General features: G+C 43.5%; 1 pseudogene; it reads left to right on the forward strand.

Annotated features, from left to right (window-relative positions):
• Window positions 1–12,475: 12,475 nt before the first annotated feature.
• On the forward strand, window positions 12,476–12,629 carry LOC134374701 (cytochrome b-c1 complex subunit 10-like; annotated as a pseudogene).
• Window positions 12,630–16,153: the final 3,524 nt, after the last annotated feature.

Here is a 16,153-nt window from a genome sequence, read left to right on the forward strand (position 1 = left end):
CTGGGAGCGCGGCGACTCTCCCGCCGCGGGTTCGGATCCTATATGGGAATGGCCGGTGCACTCACTGGCTGAGTGCCGGTCACGAATAAGACAAAAAAAAAAAAAAAAAAAGTCTATTTTCCATCACTGCAACCCCGTTTCAGTGTTTTGGCTTGGCTGCATGTCCAGGTAAATGGATCCAGGTTTGGTTTAGTAACAGCAACACAACAGACGTAAACGGAGGGGACTCAGCCTACGACACAAAGCTTGACTCCTCTTCATTTCTACCCTCAACTCAAGCATCATACCTTCCAAAAGCCTTTCCTGCCTGTCGTCTCAACCAAGCTGGGCAGGGTCCTGCCTCTAATTCTATCTCCCTTTGCCACCTCTGTTCTAGCACTTCCCACATCATATCAAAATGATCTGTGTGTCGGACTCGAGGGCTGAATTGGCTGACTTGGTGCAGTGAGCCCTCAGCAAAAAAAAGAAAAAGAAAGAAAAGAACAAAAGGCCTGAAGTGGAATTTGAGGTGAGTTTTTAAAGGCAACTAAGCTGTGAATAAACGAAGGGGAGAAGGGGCACATGGTATCCGAATAAATTCAACTTCAAGCATGGAGAAAACTGAGTGAAGATGGAAGCAGGAGTACCTGAGACTTGCCAGAAGCTTCGAGGTAGATTGTGAATAACCTGAGGCTAAACAAAGAAAGCTGTAGTGGGGGCAGGGGTAGAAAGAGCAAGAGGATTCAGGCGCTTTTTCCAGTTGCTCACCATTCCCACTTGTATGTGCTTCCCCTGATGGACAAGAATCTGTGCCTGGGAGGAACCCAAATTCAGTCCCAACATTTCTTTTTACAATTAGGGAAGACTCAGGGATCCACTTGAGTCCACAGAGTGGATTTCTACTAACCCAAGTCATCTTTCCATTCTGCGGCCTTCTCCCCAACCACCTGAGGATGGCTATTTAAAATTCATTCGATGAATCTAAGTCTTCAAGTCAGATAGAGCACTCCTTACTTCCATACAGAAGAACCTATGGCCCAGGGAGGAGAAGAAATTTCCCAGAGGTCACAGAGGAAGCCAGTGGCAAACCTGGGGCTGATACTCAGGTCTCCTGATTGGTACACCCTTTCTCCTTCCTCTGCATAAATATTTACTAACCTACTAGAAGTAGGACAGTGAACAAAAAGTTGAGTTGTGATCCACACTGTAAGAAGACAACACTTCTTCCAGTGCAACAGAAGTGCTATAAGACAGGCAAGTACGAAGTGGCGCAGAAGTACAGAGGAAGGGAAACCGTGCCGGGTCTGGGAGGGAAGGTAAGAAAAGCTGGTGTCGGAGCTAAGCCATGAAGGATGAGCAGGTGCTTGTCAGGCAGAGAAAAAAGAAAAAGCATTGCAGACCCAGGAGTCAGCAAGAAGAAAGCGGGAAGCAGCATTTTGGGGAGGCTGGAGAATAGGTTTTGGATCTCAGCCAATGGCATTTCTAATTCTACACACCCTTTCTGGGTGAAATGCCCAAAGTTTCAACTATCAGTCTGAAGCTGATGACCTCCAGATCTATGTTTTTCGGCTAGACTTTCTTTCCAAGCATCAGAGCCACACATCCAACAGCTTTTGAGTTGTCCCTACCTGGGTATCCCACAGGCACTTCGAACCTAAGCTGTCCAGACCTAAGCTTCATTTCTTCCCCGTGCATGCCACCAAGCTTGCTCCTTCTGCTGTATGGGCTGTCACAGTGAGGCATCATTCATTATTTCTTCTCTCTCCTGCCCACAAGAGTTTAGCACCTTGGTGCTGCCACATTTGCTTCTCAAATATGTGAAAACCCCTTGAAGAAACAGAATGGAGGTGAGGATTTTTTTTTTTTAATTAAAACAACAAAAATTGAGTCATATGATTACTAGGGTAATAGAGCCAGACTTGACTTTGGGGGGATTGGTTATGCCATCCAGATCTGTACAGCTCTTACTGTGGCTTGGCACCACCTGGAAACAATTCCTGGTTCTGAGTCTGGCTGGGACTTTGGGATGGCAACAAGTATTCTGGGACTTGCTTGGTTAGTTGACACACAGTTAGTGGTGGTTCACTAAACAGCTCAGGAGAAAACTGGGACACTGGGAACTCATCCTCCTGTTTCCAGAGTTGGAGTTGTCTCTGATTTACCCACCTATGCCTTGCTGCCCCTCGAATAACTTTAGCCCAGCCAGGATTTGAAGTCCGGCTGTAGTTGTCAACTGAGTCCAGTGATCAGGGAGTTTCACTGCATGGTGTATGAAACTCATTCCCTTTTCCTTCTATACTCTGTCGTAGTTAAGAACACAGGTTCTGCTTCATGATTAGCGAGGGTATCAGAGATTGAGAGCCAGGTAGATCCATCCACTCTAAAAATGGCACTAAAGTAAACTGCTTGAAGAAATGAGATCCCAAAGACTGTGGGGAATTTTTGAAGTTTTCATTAGTATGCCCATATTCAAGTGGAAATAAAAGCCAAAATAAAAGAATCATGGGCTGAAAGGACAACTGTGGGTAAAGCATCAGCTCTTTTAAAAAGGGCTATCTTGAAGATAAATCTTGACTGAAGCTTTGGAGGTGAACTTGGTGGGCAGTGGGAGGAATCACCAACATGTGAAATTCCTTGAACCAAAATATATTGACTTTAAATAATTTTGCCTATGTTACGCATAATAATTTTTTTAAAACCCTTTACACTGTTAAATACACACAAACACAGACATACAGGCACACAACCGGTTCTGATGTCAGCATGCCTACTTTCAAATCCTACATCTCCAGTTACTAGCTATGAGACCTCATGAAGTGTGATAGCCAGCCTCCAAGAGTGCCCCCGAAGATTCCTGCCTGCTGGAAGTGATGGCATGCCACTTCCAAGATTAGGTTATAAAAGACACTGTGGTATCCATCTTGATTGCTCTGGCTCGGATCACACACTGTCTTGGCATGAGCAGCCCCATGGAGAGTCTCATGTGTTAAGAAACTGAGGTCTCTTGCCAACAGCCATGTGTATGAACTTGGAAGCCCCAGATGATTCTGTGAATTATGAGTGTGAATGCAGCTTAGCTGGTGGCTCTGGCTCAGGGTCTCTTATGAGATTGCATTCAAGATATCACCTGGGGCTGGAGGACCAGCTTCCCAGATGGCTTACTGACATGGCTATTGGCAAGAGGCCTCGGTTCCTCCCCACATGGGCCTCTCCATAGGGTTGATTGAGTGTCCTCATGATAGGGCAGCTGGCTTCCTCCAGAATGATCCAAAGAAAGAGCAAGTCACAAGCCACAGTGTCTTTTATGACCTAGCCTTGGAAGTAACGCACTGTCATTTTTGCAAAATTCTGTGGTCACACAGAACAATCCTGGTACAATGTGGAAGGGACTACATAGGGTGTGAAAATCAGGAGGTGGGAGTCCCTGGGGATCATCTTGGAGACCAGCCACAGAGAGAAAAATGAAATGGTGAATTTTAAACAATTTTAAACATGTTGTATTTTAGACACCTGAGAGACATCCAAGTGCAGCTGTCAAGAAGGCAATTGGCAATGTGTCTGGAGCTAAGAAGAGAGGTCTAAACTGGAGATATAAACTTATTTTTTTTTCTTTTCTTCTCTTTTCAATGTATCAAAATGTAATTGATTGTACATATTTGTGGGGCACAGTGTTGAATATCAATACCTGTGTGCAATATGTGATGCTCAAATCAGGATAATTAGTATATTTGACATTACACAATGTAATCTCTGACTGTAACTATTCACATCTCTCCCAAAGGAAAAATATGTTACCACTATTCCAGTATCCCCAAAAGTCTCGTGCAATTATGTCATCAGGCTTAAGGTCTAGGAGCTTATGACCTGCATCAGGTTTTATGTGACTTCATGGATCTTGTTCTTCCTGATCTTGACACTTGTGAATTAAAAAGACAAATTATTTGCCTCCCACCTAGATTTCAATGAGACAGAAGCAGGATAACCTTAATAGACACTTCCATTCAGAAACAGGAAGAATGAGAATCACATAGTGATCCTCACACATAGCAATTCTGGACTCCAGCTGGCAAAGGTTTACAAGTCCCCCTATCCTGGGAGAGGGGATATTCCTTGCTCGGGCCTAAGTTCCGCTCCCTTAGTAGCTCCCTCCTCCATTGGTCTCTGTGGCTCTTGCCTACATCCTCTGAAACATCCTTCGCTGCCTGTCACCTTCTTTGGCAACTTCTGAGGAAGTGGCCCTTGTTGGTAGCCAAGTAGCAATTTGAATAATTGCCATCCCTTTCAGTCCAGGCTGGTGGTACTTTCACGTGTACAACTCATTAAACAATTTTGTGGGCTTTCTATGTGTCTGATTATAGTTAGTTTAGTCCATATTCCAAATGACACAGCCACAATTGTTTTCGAGATGTCTTTCTTAATTTTATGACTGCTATTTTGGAATTGGGCATTTGTGGGATCTCACTCAAATTGCAAAAAGCCCTTTTCTCTAAGAGTCCACTAGATATCACTTTAATTCTTTCAGAGGTCTTTATAAAGTGTTTACAGCCACACCTTTGATGTGATCTACATCTCCAGGCTGTATTTTACTGTAAGATTCCTTTGCTGGCTAGAGAGGCTCAAGATGAAAAAGAGTTTTATTTTTTAACCTAGTAAATCCGGCCCCTCTCCACTCTCTCTAAATTCTTTTTGCAAACAGGCCAGTTCTTTCTTTAGCTCATACCTCTCTTTCTGTTATAAAGTTATCACACACAGCTGAGAACACCTAACTTATACTTTCTACATTCTGCCTAGAGATTGTCTTAGCCAAACCAAAAGTTTTTGAAGTTTGTTTTCCCCTCCTCCCAGATTACCATATGAAAGTTTTGTCACTTGTTTGCCACTATAAAACAAAGATTACTATTTTTCCAGCCTGAACTAATAATTTCCTCACCATTTCCCTAGACTTCACTATGTTGGCTTGCCATTTTTCCAATTTCCACCCACCACCTGATCTCAAAGCCAATGCCACAAATTTTAGGGTTTTTGGTAAAGGTAGCATTTCACTTTCAGAGACCAGTTTCTGTCTCAGTCACCTTTTGCTACAAAAACCACCCCAAAACTTAGTGGCTTATAAATAGCAACTATTTATATATCTCACAGTTGTACAGATTGGGAGTTTTGACTGAAGTCAGCTGGGTGTTTCTTCTGGTCTTGGCTGAGTTCATTTATCTGTTGGCAGTCAACGGCCTAGTTGACTGGTGCTGGTTAGTTTAGGATGGCCTCAGCTGGGCCGGCTGAGCTCCGCCCGCAGTGGTCTCATATTCCAGCATGCTCAGGCCTATTCACATGGGTTCCTGGGCAGGGTTCCAAAAGAGAAAGCCAAAGCACGCAGGGCCTCTTGAGGCCTGGGCTCAGAAGTGGCACACTGTCCCTTCTGTAGCCATTCATTGAACAAAGAAAGCATTAAGGCCTTCCTAGATTTGAGGGGAAGGGAAATAGACTCCACTTCTCAGCTGGGAGAGAGAGAAAGTCATACAGCAAAGGATGTGAATACGGAGAGGAATGAGGACCATGGCTGTTTTTACAACCTACCATATCTCCTCAGAGGCCACCCTCATCACGAACCTGGTAGCCATCCTTCCTTTCCAAATTTTTATATTTATGTGACATATATACAAAATATATACTATTTTTTTGTGTGAGATATATATATTTTTAAATGAACTATTTCACATGTACCAAGGAATTTGTGTAGTATAGATAGATGTAAGGTATAAAGAATAAAACACTTTGTCTCTACCACCCAGGGAAAGAAATGGAATTTTCCAAATATATTTTAAAGTCCCCCTGTGCCCCTCCTAAACTAATATTCATTTCTTATCTGGACTACACAGCCACTTCCTGACTGGCCTTCTGTCTTGCCTCCTCCAATTGACTCTACCCACAGTACCCCGCATGACCTGTAAAAACAAAAATCCAATCACATAATTCCTCTCTTAAAACTGTCCAGTTTTTTCCCATTGTCCTTAGGATAAAATGCCAATTTATTAACAGAGTAGGCCCTTTGCTGTTCGGCTCCTGTTTATACTTCATGCCTCATTTTTTTGCCATCCATCCCTCCATGTGCCTTACTTTTCCTCAAAACAGATCATTGCATTTTAGCCAAAGAAAGTGGCTCCCATAGTTCCCTGCACTTCTTCCATCATATCATGTATCTTTCTTGCTATTGGCTGTTTACTTGTCTGTCTTCACTACTTGCCTGTAAGGGCTCTGAGGGCGGGGACTCCATCTGACTCCTCTGCTGTATCCCTGGGTGCCAAACACAGCACTGCCACACAGATACTCAGTAATGGTTGAATAAATACATAAATAAATGAATGCTAGGCTCTGGGGAAAAAGAGAAGCTCCATAAAAAGTTCCTACTCTAGGTGAAGAACAGATATGTACATTAACAAATCTCATTGCTAAGCCAACAGCAAATGGGTGACAAGGATGGGAGATTTGAGCTGGCTTATAAGTTCCACCAGGTGGGCCGAGCCCGTGGCGCACTCGGTAGCGTGCTGCGCTGGCAGCGCGGCGACGCTCCCGCCGCGGGTTCGGATCCTATATAGGAATGGCCGGTGCACTCACTGGCTGAGTGCCGGTCACGAAAAAGACAAAAAAAAAAATAAAATAAAAAAAATAAGTTCCACCAGGGGGCACTATGGGACTGTTTCACATTCTCCTAAACTATCCCCTTATTTCCTTGGAAAAACCCTACGTACTCTGGATAAAAATGTGATTTTCAAAGATGGTGGTGGTGGTTTTGTTTTGTTTTAATAAGCCCCCTATTCAGTCCGCTGGAGACAGCTGTATCTGAACTGCCCATCAGTCTGAAGGACCGAGTAACCTCTGTTGGTGTCCACTTTATGCACATAGTGGTTCTTCAAGTTGGAATCATCATGAGTGCTTTCATAAGCAAGATTTAATTTATCTTCCACATCAACCTTTGGAAGCCACGATAGGGATTATTATTATTTCCATCTTAAAGAATGATCATTCTAAGGGTAAAGGAAGTTAAGTAATTTTCTCAAGGAATCACAACTGGTAAATACCTAAGCAGGGACTTGAATCTGTGTCTTCCAAATCCAAAGGTATTTGTTCATTAAAAATTGAGTTCCAAGCTCTGTAAAAGATGATTGGGATACAAAGACACACCCTCCAAATTTAATGTCTTAGGAGCAAAGACTGTCAAAGCTGGAAGGAAACTTTGAAAATCACCTAATGAACTGTTCTCAATCACATCAAGAGCCTGTTAAAGATGCAAATTCCTGGGTTTTGCCTTCTTACATTCTGATTCAAGGAATCTGGGTGGGGCCCTGGAACTTTTCATAAAACCATCCACCTTTCCACGCATGGTTCTGATGCAAGTAGGATGTGGACCACGCTGAGAAACTGATCCATTGGTTTAATCCCTCCATAAGATAGAGTAGAAAACCGAGGAGACGTGAGCAGAAGTGAGTCCCCCAGAAACTCTCTTTGGATGTAGAAGGGAGGCTGAGCCAGCTGACAATGAGCAGCCTGAAGGAAAGAGCACTCAAGGAGCCCGGGACCCTGGGTTCAATCACGGGCTTTCCCATCTTGCAGCTGAGTCACCTAATCTCAGTTTTCTCAAGAGTGAAATGCAGAAGGACAATATTCACCTCATAGGCTTATCAAGAGGAGAAAAGGAGATAAATATAAAAGATTTAGCAGAGGACTGGCACATAGAGGACCCTTGATAAAAAGATTGAGGCTTCCAGTCAAGATGGCAGAATAGATGGTCCCCAGCGTCACCCTCTCCCACAAATCAACAACAACCAAGCTGGGGCCGTTAAGGCTCAGGGGAAGAGGAGGAGAGACCTACAGAGTGCATGAAGGTGGGAGAAGCCACGATGAGAAAAAGAAAAAACTGCTCTGACCATTTCGAGCCCTGGCTGCATCCAGACTGGGGCTGCAGAGCACACAGAGCAGGAGATGGCAAAGGCTGCAGCTGTGCCCTTCCTGTGAAGTTGCTTGGAGGCAGCAGGGGAGAAGAGGACCATGGTTGCCCCCAGTCCAGCAAGACCACTAATAGGGTTCACGTGGACCCATATAGGAGCAAGGAGCCACAACAACTGAAAAAAAGGAGCCACTCAGTGGCTGTTGAGTCATCGCAAGGGACCAGCACATGGCCCATCCCATGGGAAGTGTTTGGAGCAGAGACGGTGGGGAAGACAGGCCCACTGGGGGAACACTGGGGCACAGCAAGGACAGCTGATCTGCACCCCAATCAGTGAAGGACCCTCAGAGGAGACTGGTCAGGAATATAGAATTGCATGAGATGAAGTTTGATGAAAAGGCTCAGGCCAGACCAGAGTTTCTACACAACCCAGGTGCCAGAAGTACCTATAAAATCAACCATTAAAACCTGAGCTGCACAAAAAGCCTTCCCTAGGGAATCAGCAGCAAAGCAGCAATTTATCTCGACCACAGAGCTCAAGTACTCTGTGGTCCCCACAGGAAGATCCCCCATTTTAGAAGTAAGGAAAGGACAACAAATTAGTTCCAGCACAGTGTAAGTGGTGGGAACAGCAAATAATCCAACACAGAAATGAAAGAAAAAGAGTACCCATAACCAGAGACAAAGTTTGATATTAACTAGAAAAGGTCTCATTTCACCAAAGAACACCTACAACACCTAGAAGGACCAGAAGTCCCCTGGGCTACCAAGCCAGAAAGGGGGCAGGGCTGGGGTCCACAGCAATGCCCCCCAATACCCACAATCCATCCCAAGGGTTGGGGACAAGGGCCTCAGCCACACACCCCCAATAAGCACAACCAGCCCAGCAGTGACTATTGAGTTGCTGCAGGAAGCGCCCCAGGCTCTCTTGACCCGGGCCAGTGGGGGACTGAGGGCCTCGGCTACACTGCCCCAACACCCACAGCCAGCCCAGCAGTGAACACTGAGCTGCTGCAAGAAGTGCCCCAGGCTCTCTCAAGCCAAGGCTGTGGGGAGCCAAGGGCCCCGGCCACCCACAGCCAGCCCAGCAACAATCACTGAGCCACCACAGGAAGTACCCTGGGCCTCCCAAGTTGGGGCGGTGGGGGACCTGAGGTCTCGGCCATGCCCCCCTGACACATGCAACCAGCCCAGCAATGACCACCGAGTCACAGCAAGAAGGTCCCTGGGTTCCTGAGCTGCAACAATGAAGGGCAATGGCTTTTGCCACACCCCCTGACATCTGCACCCATCCTGGCAATGACCAAGCCAATGCTGGAAGCCCCCCAGTCTCCCCTGTAGGAATGAGGGGGGTGCCACAGGCCTCATCCTGCCCCTCCTCCTTCCTCCTTCTTCCATCCCATTTCCTTCCCCTGTCCCCTCTCCCCCTCCAACTGCTCTGCAACAACATCCTAGAATGTAAAAAAATAAAATACATTTTCTTTAAAAAAAAATAAAGAGATTGATTGAGGAGATTGTTTTAAATGCTCTTTCTACTTCATTTCTTCTATTCTTTTAAACAAGTACCTGCCATTGGTAGGCACTCTGTTAGGCGCAGTGCTGCCTACATGAAGCTGTCCATCTAGTGGCACCAATAGCCATTAATTATTATGCAAATAAGAAATTATAATTGTAACAAATGCCACCAAGGGAAAATATAGGGTGTGTTTTGAATAATATGGGTACTTAAACCTTGTCTTCAGACAAATAAAATGTCTCTGAGGAAATGACTCAAAGGATGAGTAGGAGTTAGTCAGTCAGAAATTATGCATGAATCAGGAAAGAGCTTGGCAAGAGCGAAAAATGAAAAGGCCAGAGGCCAGCATGGCTGGAGTGGGGTGGGCAGGGGAGAGTGGCACAGGCGGAAGCTGAGGATAGTTGTTATTTCTGGAGAAGCTCTTTTCCTGCCTTCATCTTGATCTTTTCCTCAACCCTTTTATTTCTACCTCAATTTTCTTTCCATTTTTGCACTAAAAATCCCAATTATGGTAACATTTACTCAAAGCTAATATACATTTTTCACTTTTTAGACATTCAGATATACGGATGGTTTAATAATACAGGGTTTTTAAAAAAAAAAAAAACAAACAGGAATATAAGTTGAGCCCTCTCAAGCTTAGCTGTTCTTGGAAAATATTTATTCTAATGTCACATAATTATCTGAACTTGCAGCATAATTTAGTTAAATTTTAGTTTGGTTTTAGTTAAACTTGGAATCCTACTATTACTTAGAGTGACTTCAAAAATTCTTCTCTGAGGCAGAAATAAAATAAAATATAGTGTGGGAAGTTCTGGTATTGGGGAAATGAAACGATGAAACAGACACATTCTACCCTGTCTTGCCCACTGAACGCAGTTATAAAACCAGGACAGAATGCATGGAGCAGACATTTGAGGATTCTGTCCCCCTGCTACTTGGCCCCAGATGCACACAATCATGAAAAGTACATAGCAGAGTGGGATAACTGAAGCCCCAAGTTTCTGGCCAGAGGACCAAAAATGGGAGAGATCACAGAGAGAGAGGGACTCAAGAGAGCAACACCGTGATTCCTGGGCTCAGCTCTGAGCTGTGCATGCATGGATCTGATGCTAAACAGCATACCATAGATTTGAGTTTTGAGGTATGAGGTAGACCACTGTCCAGATCCAAGACTGGCCACTGGGGTGTCTACAACTAGTATAGGTCTCAATAGCACTGCAAAGATTTTGAAAACTGAAATGACATTGGAACCTGACAGCCACAAAGGCAAGTCAGGATTTGTGGCCTGAATCCAATGAGTCAATTGTATGCTAAAACAAAAATATTAATATTCTCTGTAAGATTTCAATAAGATCTACACACTTATAATATTCAAAATGTCTAGTATTTAATCCAAAATTATTCAGCATACAAAGAACCAGGAAAATCTCAAGTAGCATGAGAAAAGATAATAAACGTCAATGAAAGGACATAAATGTTGAAATTGTTGAAGATTAAGCTAGGTGTGATAAAATGCCCCAAGAAGTAAAGGTGAACACTCTTGAAATGAATGGAAAGGTAGAAAATATCAACAGAGAAACAGAAGATGTAAAGAGGAACCAAATGGAAATGTTAGTACTGAAAGTATAATAACCAAATAAAAACCTCACTGATGGACTCAATAGCATAATAGAGATGATAGAAGAAAACATCAGTGAACTTGAAAATAGATTCATAGAAATTATCTAATCTGAATGAGAGAAAAATATTTTTATTAAAAAATGAACAGGGCCTAAGGACAACATCAATTCATGTCATCAGAATTCCAGAAGAAGAGAAAAAAGAAGTATTTGAAGAAATAATATATGAATATTTCCCAAATCTGAGAAAAGACAAACCTATAAGAACCAAGAAGTTTAGTGAAGCCCAAACAGGATAAACTCAAAGAAATCCATGCCCATCCCCATCATAATCAAACTGCTGAGAAAAAAAGATAAAGAAAAAATTCTTGAAACCAACCAGAGAAAAATGACACATTACTTATAGGGGAGCATGATTCAAATAACTGTGGATTTCTCATCAGAAACCATGGAGGCCAGCATATTTTTTCAAGTGCTAAAAGAAAAGAACTGACATCCCAAAATTTTACAGCCAGTGAAAATATACTTCAGGAATAAAAGTGAAACAAAGATATTCTCAGATGAAGAAATATTAAGACAATTCATTGCCAGCAGACTTGCTCTAAAAGAATGCTAAAGAAATTCAATCAGTAATCAAAAACCTTCCCACAAAAAAAGCCCAGGCTTAAGTGACTTTACTGGTGAATTCCTTCAAACGTTTAAAGAAAAATTAATTCTAATACTTTACAAACATTTCTAAAATATAGAAAAAGAGGGAATGCCTTCCCAACTTATTCTATGAGACCAGTGTTATCCTGATACCAAAACCAGACAAAAATATCACAAGAAAGAAAACAACACACCAACATCTCTTATAAATATAGAAACAAATATCCTCAACAAAATCCTAGCAAACCAAATGCAGCAACATATGAACAAGTTTATACACCATGACCAAGTAGGATTTATCCCAGGAATGCAACATTGGTTCAACATACAAAAATCAATTACTGTAACACACAATATTAAGAGAATAAGGGACAAAAACTGTATGTTCATCTCAAATAGATGCATAAATGCATTTGACAACATTCAACACACTAGGAACAGAAGGAAACTCCCTCAACCTGATTAGAGCATCGACAAAAAACTTACAGCTAACATCATACTTAATAGTGAAAGACTGAAAGCTTTTCCCCCAAGATCTGGAATAAGACCAGGATGTCTGCTCTTGCCACTTCTATTCAACATTATACTGGAGGTTCTAGCCCAGTCAATTAAACTAACTAAATAATAATAAAAAGCATCCCAATCAGAATGAAGAAGTAAACTATCTCTATTTTCAGATGTTATGATCATCTATATATAAAATCGTAAGGAATCAGCAACATGTCCAGGCTGGCAGGACAGGATAACCCTGAAGGTGCCAGTGGCGCCACGATGCTAAGCAGGTTCCTGGGCCTGCACTACCCAGAGCTGGCCAACAACTGGGTCCCCACAGCGGGCATGTGGGGTGATGTGGGCACCATGGAGCTGGTGGCTGATTCTAGACTGGGTGTTATACATCAATGGCAAATTTAAGAAGGACAGTTAATTAAACTGGACTGTCTGTGGATCCCTGTGGTGTCTAGTGGTGCTGGCTCCTTTCATCTCAGCATCTGCTGCAGCTGAAACAACCCAAGCCCTCAAGATGGACGCCAAGGAATTCCACAGTGCAACCTAAGACTTTTTTGTTCATTTCTGGAAACTGCATTGTGTTTTCATGCACATAGCATTGAACATCACTCTGAAACCTGAAAAAAAAAATCATAAGGAATTCACAAAAACCACTATTAGACCTAATAAACAAGTTAGGCAAGGTTGCAGGATGCAAGATCAATATACAACAATCAACTGTACTTTCATAGACTTGCAATAAACAATACGAAAATAAAATTAAGAAAACAATTCCATTTATGATACACCAAAAAAGGAAACGATTTGTATGAAATACCCAGAATAAGAAAATCCATGTAGATATAAAGTAGATTAGTGGTTTCCACTAGTGGTTTCTTTATAGGGTGGAGAAAATATTCTGGAATCAGATATTGAGATATATGTAGATAGTGGTGATGATTCCACAACCTTGCAAATGTACTAAAAGCCAATTATTTGTACACTAAAGGTGAATTTTATAGTATGTGAATTATATCTTGATTTTAAAAGGAAGAAAATACTTAGGAATAAACTTTACAAAATTATACACAATTTCCTAGCTCTGTCTGCTGAGAGAACCTGGGAGCAGGAACACCCCAGTCACACAGTAAGCACACCTAGCACCCAGGTCTTGGTTTCTGAATGCTCTGAATCAGGGCTTGATGGAGTTTGGATGTGTTGTCCCCTCCAAAACTCGTGGAAATTTGATCTCCAATGTGGCAGTGTTGGAAACTGATTGAGTCATGGGGGCAGATCCCTCAGGAATGGATTAATGCTCTCCCTGGGGGAGTAATGAGTGAGTTCTCGCTCTATTAGTTCCTGCGAGAGCTCGTTGCTTAAAAAGACCCTGGCACCCTCTCTCTCTCTCTCTCTCTCTTGCTTCCTCTCTCGCCATGTGATCTGCTTGTACTTGCCAGCTGCCTGCCAGTTTTCTGCCGTGAGTAGCCTGAGACCCACGCCAGATGCAGTTTTCCCAGAATCGTAAGCCAAATAAACCTCTTTCCTTTATAAATTACCCAGTCTCAGGTATTTCTGTTACAGCAACACAAAACGGACTAAAACAGAAAGTAGGTACCGAGGAGTGGGGTATTGCCATACAGACACCTGAAAATGTGGATGCATCTTTGGAGCTGGGTAATGGGCAAAGGTTGGAGGAGTTTGGAGGACTGAGAAGAAGAGAAAAAGACGAGGGAAAGTTTGGAATGTCTTAGAGACTTATGTGGTGGCGAGCAGAATGCTGATAGAAATGTGGACAGTAAAGACCATGCAGATGAAGAGGTCTCAGATAGAAATTAGGAACTTATCGGGAATTGGGGCAAAGATCACCCTTGCTACACCATAGCAAGGAATTTGGCTGCATTGTGTCCATGCCCTTGGACTTTGTGGAAGGTGGGACTTAAGAGTTGTGAACCAGAGTACCTGGCAGAAGAAATTTCCAAGCAGCAAAGCATTAAGGATGTTGCATGGTTATTTCTAACAGCCTACGCTGAGTTGTGGCAGAAAAGGCATGAGGTAAAGCCAGAATTTAAAACGGGAGCAGAGCGTAAAGATTTGGAAAATTTGCAGCACGGCCATGTGGTAGCAAAGCAGAGAGCATGCAGTGGTGCAGCCCAGCGACCATTAGCTAAGAAGATTAGTACAAAGGAAAGGGATTGTCAAGAGAAGGAGAAAAAGACACTGAAGGCATTGCAGAAGCTTCTGCGGCCAACCCTTCCATTTCAGGCCCAAAGGCCTAGGGAGACAGAAAGGTCTTGGGGAACAGGTCCGAGGCACCGTCCATGGGCTCGCCACCCAGGGCCACCTCAAGAAGCTGCTTCCAGCGCCAACACCCCAGCTGCTTTGGCTGCTCCAGCTATGGCTAAATTGGCCCCAGGCCCCTTACCCGTCATCTTTAAAAATAAATAAATAAATAAATTGGCCCCAGGTGTGGCTGGACCCGCAGCTTTGGAAAATACAAGCCAGAAGTCTTGGCGGCGTCCACATGGTGTTAGGTCTGCAGGCTTACAGAATGCCAGAGCTGGGAAGGCTTGGGAGCCTCCACCCAGATTTCAGAGTATGTATGGAAAAGTCTGGGGGCCCAGGAAGAGATCTGTCACAGGGGTGGAGTCACCACAGACAGCCTTCGCCAGAGCAATGCTGAGCAGAAATGTGGGGTCAGAGTTGCAACACAGAAACCCCAACAGCGCCATGGCTAGTGGAGCTGTGAGAGCAGGACTGCCATGGAGACCCCAGACCTGTGGAGCTACCAGAGTATATGTAATACCAGCCTGGGAGAGCTGAAGTGTGGCCTGAGACCAGGAAAGTCATAGGAGTGGAGCTGCCCAAGGACTTGGAGACCCAACCCCCACACCAGTGTGCAGAGGCAGTCAAACATGGAGTCAAGGTACATGATTCACCAGCTTTGAGACTTAATATCTGCCCTGCTGGGTTTCAGACTTGTTTGGGGCCTGTTTCTCCTTTTTTCTGGCCTATTCCTCCCTTCTGGAATGGGAATGTATACCCAATGTCTGTTCTACCATTGTATCTTGGCAGTAGATAAATTTGGGTTTTTTTTTCAGGTTCACAGCTGGAAGGACTTTTGCTTTTGGTCTCAGATGAGACTTTGGACTTTGGACTTTTAAGTTGGTGCTGGAGCAAGCTAAGACTTTTGGGACTATTGGGATAGAATGATTGTATTTTGTATGTGAGAGTGACATGAGATTTGGGGGGCCAGGGGCTGAATGATGTGTTGTCCCCTCCAAAACTCATGTGGAAATTTGATCTCCAATGTGGCAGAGTTGGAAACTGACTGAGTCATGGGGTGGATCCCTCAGGAATGGATTAATGCTCTCCCTGGGGGAGGGGGGATGAATGAGTGAGTTCTTGCTCTATTAGTTCCCGCAAGAGCTCACTTCTTCAAAAGACCCGGCACCTTCTCTCTCTCTCTCTTGCTTCCTCTCTCGCCATGTGATCTGCTTGTATCTGGCAGCTGCCTGCCACTTTTCCACCATGAGTAGAAGCAGCCCGAGGCCCGTGCCAAATGCAGCTGTCCCAGAATCATAAGCCAAATAAACCTCTCTTCTTTATAAATTACCCAGTTTCAGGTATTCTGTTATAGCAACACAAAACAGACTAAAACAGGGTTCCTCGGAGAAATGCCTGATTCCAGGACTGGAAGTGGGGAAGTACAGATGACCTGGAATGTCTTGTAAGTAGCAAAGTATGGAAGCACTCAGAGAATGAAGGAGACATATCAAAAGGACATAGGAGCCATGTTGAATAGGCTATCATTCACCAACTCTAAGACAAATCGAGCATCAAAATCAGTAAAGTAATGAAATACAATCCATTCTTTAAAATTTATGAATGCATACATATTTTATATAAATAAATAAATAAAGACAAGGGAAAACTCTACATTACCATAGAATGCCAATAAATGGC

The sequence above is a fragment of the Cynocephalus volans genome, chromosome 4 (assembly GCF_027409185.1).
Source record: "Cynocephalus volans isolate mCynVol1 chromosome 4, mCynVol1.pri, whole genome shotgun sequence".
In the NCBI taxonomy this organism is placed as follows: Eukaryota; Metazoa; Chordata; class Mammalia; order Dermoptera; family Cynocephalidae; genus Cynocephalus; species Cynocephalus volans.